Here is a 7536-nt window from a genome sequence, read left to right as displayed (position 1 = left end):
AACATACACTCTGGTGTCCACAAGCCTTGGCTCTTGCCAACTTGCGCCTAATACTTTCCTGAATTAGATAAGCAGGATGTGCCTCCCAGGGAGAGAGTGCACATTCCATTCCATCAATCTGTCTCTGGTATTTTCATCTGTAGGTGGACACATGGAATTCTCAGCTTGGTTTGGATACTCTTAATCATGGTGATGGGTTTCCATATGTGTCAATCTGGCTGACCAAAACAAAAAACCCAAAACATTTTTTCACACATATCCGATTCGAGCACTCTCAGGTCAGGTTAAGCATGGGGTAGATGTAATAAAATTCTGTCTTGATTATACTTCAACAGTGGAATCTATAATACACTGCTGGTGTAACATGACAAAGAGGTCACTATTATTAGTGCTCAGTGTGTAGTAGACCCCCAAAATGTTTTAACATCAACCTAAGAAGAAAAAAATCCCCATTTCAACAGTAATATTTCTTCCATTTCTCAAACTAGCAAATCCTCATGATGCATCTGCCAGTTTACTGTCAAATTCTAGGCAAATTTATGCTTTGGACCAACATCCACTGGGAATTTACTTCAAGAAGAAACCTCTGGGCGAGAAATTATTTGTGCTACTAAGTGCAACAACTTGATGAGGTGTATGAACAGGGGAATTTTGTGTCTGTGCACATTTTCAAAGTTGCTACACTAAACAGCCTGAGAATATTTTCTTCCTGTCAGATATGCTTGAATTTCAACAGGTCCCAATAGTGAACTAATACGGTTTCCATGCAGTGTTTTACCCAATTCCCAAGCTATAATTTCTAAAGACATGAAACACTGGACTTCTGACATAGTTGTTTGTGAGTTCAGATTCTTACTTCGGCTGACATTCATACTTATCTGGCTCAGTTCCCACAGATTATGATCGGAATCTTGTTGTATACAAAAAAAATAATGTTTAATGTAATAGTTATATTACTTACTATTTGTCTCTTTATTACTGATCTCTTATTTTGGGAATCAGCCTAGCTTAGTTGGTAGGACTCTCACCTCTGAATCAGAAGGTGGTAGATTCAAGCCTCACGTCACGACTTTGGACTCCTATTGTCTAGACTGACACTTCTAGTGCTGAAGATGTGTTCCATTGTTGGGATGTCATTTTTTGAATTAAACATTAAACTGAGGTCTTGTCTTTCTTAGGTAAATGTTAAAAACACCATGGCAGTATTTCTTGTGTTGTGGCCAACAATCCCCCAAATATAATTGGTCACTCACTCCATGGCTATTTGTGGGACATTGCTGTGTGCAAATTGATTGCTACACTTTGCCTACAAATATATGTTACATCAAGTTGATATAGAACCTTTATATAGATGTTATCATAACCATCAGGGGCATTACGGGATTAATACAATTTACAGTTTTACTGTTCAATTATAACTATTGCAACGTGAATGTCAGTATGTAAAGGATGGTATTTTCGGCTCCAGCGGTAATGGGTTTATTTAAATGAGTTGTCAATTGGTTATCATAATAGTCTGTTTGCTCATGAAACAGATAAAGCCTATTTGCTATGATTAGCTACAAAACATCAAGGGATTTTAGATGCGAGATATTACCATTAAACACTAGGTAATATACCATTTAAAAATGAATAGTTTTGAAGTTCTGTTACTTGTTTTTGTTTTGTTCCTTTGATGGTGGAAAGGGACTTATAAGCTGTTAAGTAGAAAATGCTGCACAGCATCATTTATTATATAAAAAAATCAAAGAACCTCAGACACTTTATGAGTTCTGAACAATCAATGTGTGGATCCAAGCACCTCTGGACTGTGTTCCTCAGTAAAGAATACTTGTATTATATCACTTGAATTCAAACACTCAGAGAAAAGTAAGAATTAAAGAATTTGCCTCTTTGTGTAGCTTTTTGTCACGCACTTCACAGAAGAGCAGGCAGTTGTGCATAGATAGTCATGAGATGAATGACCAATAATTCTGGATATTGAGAGAAACTCCCTTTGCTTCTTAGATTCTTAACATTCACCTGAAATATAGGCAGCAGGATCTTGATTTAATGGATCATCTGAAACACAATGCAGCACTCCTCAATACCATACTGGTGACTATGAGCTCTACTCCCACCTTAACTTTTTGCAGAGACACTGAAGATTTGACAACTATGTTTATTTTAACAAGCAAGTAATTGGGGCTAACTGTTTTTTGAAGCAGAATTCCAATACTTCAACAGGTACAGGCTTAAAGTTAAGGTAATATATTTTACACCATGTTGAAGGATGAGTTCATCAGTGGTTTGATATTTTGCCCACAGAATGTTCAATGGATCGGAGGAAACATTTTTAAATCAAATTTGATATTCTTAATGTAAATTGCAATCTTTTATGCTGATATATGCTTAGGGGCTGATAAAGAGACTATAATTAAATGCTGGAATGTGTAGTGACCTAGAATATTCAGTTTAACATGCTACACTATAAAGCAGTGAGACATGAACTCATCTGTGATTCAACCCACTCTGAGTCACTGAACTCACCCAAATAATAATAATAATTCTTGCATTTGATATAACACCTCATCCACTCACCCACAATAATAATAAGAATAATTCTTGCTTTTAATATAGCGCCTTATCACGTCTTTGAGATGTCTCAAAGTGCTTTACAGAATATACTGTCGTGGATTGAAGTGACCAATTTATTTTTTAAAAGAATTATTACACCTGGAAAAGCGATTCGCCAATCGACTAACAACTGGGTTCCTACTTACTAGGTAAACAGAGGTGTGTGGAGTAAGGAAACTTGCCCAACATTTCGCCCTGCTGGGAATTGAACCCAGGTCTCTCTGCTCTAACCACTGAGCTACAGGACTCCACAGTGATAGAGGAGATGTTAAAAAGAGGCCAGGTGCTTCCCCATGAGGAAGGAGGCCTAAAAGCATATTATCAGCTCAGAAATTGACACATGACATGCAGAGCCCTAAAGTTGAGGAAAAAATTAAGCCATTTTTTAAAAAAAATGAAATAATGTCTATATATACATATTGCTCTGAAACTTTATCAGTACCAGTGAAGATTCATATGTTTGAAGTGCAACCTCTTGCAGTCCTGCTATCTAATGAAGGACAAGATCTATTGGCAAAAGCATTTCCCATTAACATTTAGGAAATATGGTTTATAAAATTTGAATTGAAGCCCACATTTCTTTTATTTTTTTCTGTCTTCCAAGTCAAATTATTCATAACATAGTAACTCACAAGCATTTTCCCTGCAGTTACATTTTATGAACCATTAAAACTTTGTAAAGTGCACTATCAAGAGTCAACCTATAATTTCAGTGGATGCCAGCATAAATAAAGTTTAGTGTCTTTGACCCCTAAAATAACCTTTGAAGTACCAGAAAAGACAGAAATAATTCGTTCTTTCAAGGAGTAACCTGTTGGTTAGAGTCTAAAGAGAGCTTTGTAGTTGGAGAGTGTGTATTTTGTGGAGGTCTGCTTAAAATCTTACTATAGTCATATCTCACTTGGCTTTTTCATTTGTACTATTCTGACAATGCAGGTCTAATGATATTGCTGCATGGTTGTTTTTGAATAAATTTATAGAGGTGACAGAGGCTTAGATGTTGTTTGCTGTGATGATGGAGAAAATAATTAAATATGTGGTTTGATTTTTGATTTTTATCTGCAATTGTCATACTTGATTTTCTTCAGGCTATGGTATCTCCAGGTATCTGTTGAGAGTGATGCGGTGGTGGGAGTGGGTTCTGGTGAGTGGAGGATAGGAAACAGAAAAAATGACAAGATCTTTATAAATTTGACAAAAACTATTAATAACTTACTGGCAGATTTAATTGTGTGTCCTAACAATTGGTTCTAAAATGTTCTTATGTAGAGATTGATTAAGCCTTTAGAAAATGTTTGCTGAGTAGCAGTATCCAAATGTGTTCGAACAATATTAATGCCAGAATACTGTTTCTACATTCACAGTAAAAATGCTACCTTTATTAGTTAGCGAGCAAATGTAATTTAGATTATTTTTAGTTTGCTGGTTTCAAGTCCAGTTTCACTTTTGTAAAATCAGCTCTTGTTCATCTCGCTGAAATGATTGGAAACCAATAAATTTGAAATTAGCAGGAGTGAATTGAAAGTGTTCTACACTGTTTCTGTGTTGTTTGTATACAAAAGTTATTAGTATGGAGACTTTTTAAATTTAGATTTTATTGAAAACCTGCAATGTTTGGGGACTTGGAAAATGAAAATGATCATGCTACCCATTACTTAGTGTCTAAAGAATGAGAGAACGGAAACATTCTCCTCTTTCCCTCCTTACTGTATTGCTGCGGAAAGCGAATGTTTTCTCCACTGTATTGGTTTACAGGATACTAATTTAACTTGAATAAGATCACAGTTAGTGATATACCATAAATATACTGTAAATAAAACAACAACAACAACAACAAGTTTCCATTTATAAAGCGCCTTTCACGTCAGGAGGACGTCCCAAGGCGCAAAAAGTCTTAGCATAAAATAATCCAAGTAACATAGAATTTGTATATTAACTTCACATAGCTCAATTTAACGTAGTTTGGTATGCCTTATAAAATATATATATCTTCATTGGACTAATTGCTGCAAAAGCTGACTTATCTCAGTATTCGATTACAAAGTGTTAATATATTAACACTCATGACAGTGCTGCTTCATTGCAGGTGCCATTCTTTAGATGAAACATTAAACTGAGGTCTTGTCTGCTTGTTCCAGCAGACGTCGGGATCTTATCGCACAATTTTACAGAAGAGCAGGGAGTTATCCCAATATTCCGGCCAATATCTTTCTTTTATTGAAACACATAAAACAAATCCATGGTCATTTATCTCATTGTTTGTGTTTCTTTCTGATGCAGATTAGCTGCTACATTTGCAACATTACAACAGTCACAACATTTGAATTTATCTCATTAATGTGTGAAGCACTTTGAGATTTTTCAACATCATAAAGCACTTGATCAAATGCAGGTATTACTGCATTATTTATAACCTGAAATGGCTTAATTCATCTTACTAAATTCAGCATTTAGTTCTACTCTGGTCCATAGTAGCTCATATATTTACCAACAGACCCCATCAGTTTCCGTCTTGCATTGTGAGGTGATAAAAATAAATGAATAGGCTCCCATTTAGCTTTCAGAATGATGGAGAGTGATAATTCTTTCCATTTAAGACATCCTTCAAACCTAATCACATTGAGAGGACATCTTAAAGGGCTTCACAGGATTAAGTGTAGTGACTATTATGTAGTAATGGTTCAGTAATGATTCAGAAACTATGAAGTGAATGACCAATTTGACCTGTGGATCTATTGGTCAGGATACAACGGAAACTCCTTTCTCTTTTTGAATAGTGCCATGGGATCTTTAATGTCAACCTGAACAGGCAGCTAGGACCCGGTTTAACATTGTATGAAAAGAACAGTACCTACCAACAATGCAGCGCTCCCATAGCTTTGTACTGGAATGTCAGCATAGACTATGAGCTCAAAGTCCCAATGTGGGGCTTGAATCCACAATCTTCCAATGCAGAGAAAAGATTGATGCCACTGAGCCAAGCTAACACAGTATAAGCTGAAATATTACATAAACAACTATAGCTATAGTCACAGGTACAACACATATGGAGTCCTGTACAAGACAAGTGGAGTCCTGTAGCTTAGTGGTTAGAGCACTCTCCTCGCAAGCGAGACGACCTGGGTTCGATTCCCAGGTAGAACGACATGTTTGGCAAGATTCGTTACTTTGCACGTACATACACCTAGCAGTAAGTAGGAACCTGGTTGTCAGTTGTTAGTTGATTGGTGGATCGCTTTTCTGGGTTAATAATCCCTTAAAAAAATAAATAATAATTTGGTGACTCAATCCACAGTTGTTTGTGGAACACTGCTGTGCTCAATTGGCTGTTGCGTTTCGCTCACAAAATGTACAGCCAATTCACTTTACAGTATATTCTGTGAAGCACTTTGAGATGTCTCGAAGGCGTGATAAGGCCCTATATCAAATGCAACGATTATTAATATTAATTAAAGCAAAATGTATACATTAACTTTGCTAACAGAGTGATGAAACAAAAGATCTTATAGATAAGCATGTATCCTGCTGTCCCTTTTCATTGCAGATATCTAGAATATGCATGCTACTGCCTAAAGTATATCAGTGACTACTTGTCTGTGACTGTGAAACAGTCCACTGTATAGAGTCAGCAGTAGTTAGTTCCAGATCTTAAACTTAAAACATGTAGCCTCAGCTTCTTTAGACTATGGAAATGAGACAGGAATTCTGGCTTTGAAGCAGACTTTAGCAAGGACTCTAAAATCAAAAGAATTGAACTACCTGGAAAAATATAGGAGCAAATTTTGTGAGAAGTACATTATGATAAGGTTGTTCATTCTTCAGTCTTATTATGGAAATATCCTTTTATTGTCTTAGATATGCTAGCGTAGATAACACTGTTATACACAACAGCCCTCTGTGTGTCTGGCAAAGAGCTTATCACATGATTTATGGGTTTAGTAATAACAGAATGGAGTTCAGGTAGAAAGAGGTTGTAAAACTCCACCAGGAACCCATTGAACTTCAGAGTGATTGCAAGAAGTGGACAGGTTGAGTCCCTCATCAACAATGATATCTGAGAACAAGCTTGATCTGTTAGGTTTGCAACTCAGAGCAGTCCAGTTGCTTGACAATGCTCCATCAGATCCTGTAGGGAGGAATCTGGTTCAGTCACATACAATATTTCACGGTTGAGTTGAAAAGTCTCCTATTTCATCACATTGCAAGGTGACTGACCCATGTAACTGAGGGATTCTGGGTAAGGGCTTTCATTGCTGCTGCTCTCATAGGAATTACAACTATGTGGGACTTGTCTTGTTATTGTCCTCAAGGAACCCTGTTATAAAGAAGCACTGACATGTGAGATTGTTCTGTCTCTTAAAGTGTGATACTCTCCAATAGCAGACACTCTCATAAGCGATTATGAAGATATCTTCCCTGCTCACTAAGGAGTATACTGTTAAAAAAATAACAGTTCTTAACTATACTATGACTGAAACATGTCTAAAACTATAGTTGGATAGTTTTCACTTATGCCTTATTTACACAGTGGGACAATAATACTAATAGGATTATTCAGAGTTAGAAATTGGTTTCATATTTTCCACTCTAAAATCACACTTGATGGAGACTGAGGAGAGCTCTGCATTTACAGAACAAAGTACAACCAAACCAATATGTTGGTTAGAGTTTTTTTTTAAAAATATTATTAAAGAGCTGGGAGAGTCATGAACATTTTCCAAACATTTAAACAGAACTTTAAGAGCGATTCAAAAGACCAATCAAGGCATTAAATTCTAAATATTTTATTAATCAAGCCAGTGAAATATAAAAGCGCTCTCAGGTGTTGGATTAATATGTGATACATGATATATAAAGTTACACATGAATTCATGAAGTTACACACATTGGTGTCCACCATGGGCTATTCACAAAAACTCA

This window comes from Callorhinchus milii, unplaced genomic scaffold (genome assembly GCF_018977255.1).
Source record: "Callorhinchus milii isolate IMCB2004 unplaced genomic scaffold, IMCB_Cmil_1.0 Scaffold4, whole genome shotgun sequence".
Classification (NCBI taxonomy): Eukaryota; Metazoa; Chordata; class Chondrichthyes; order Chimaeriformes; family Callorhinchidae; genus Callorhinchus; species Callorhinchus milii.
This window is presented reverse-complemented; position numbering follows the sequence as displayed.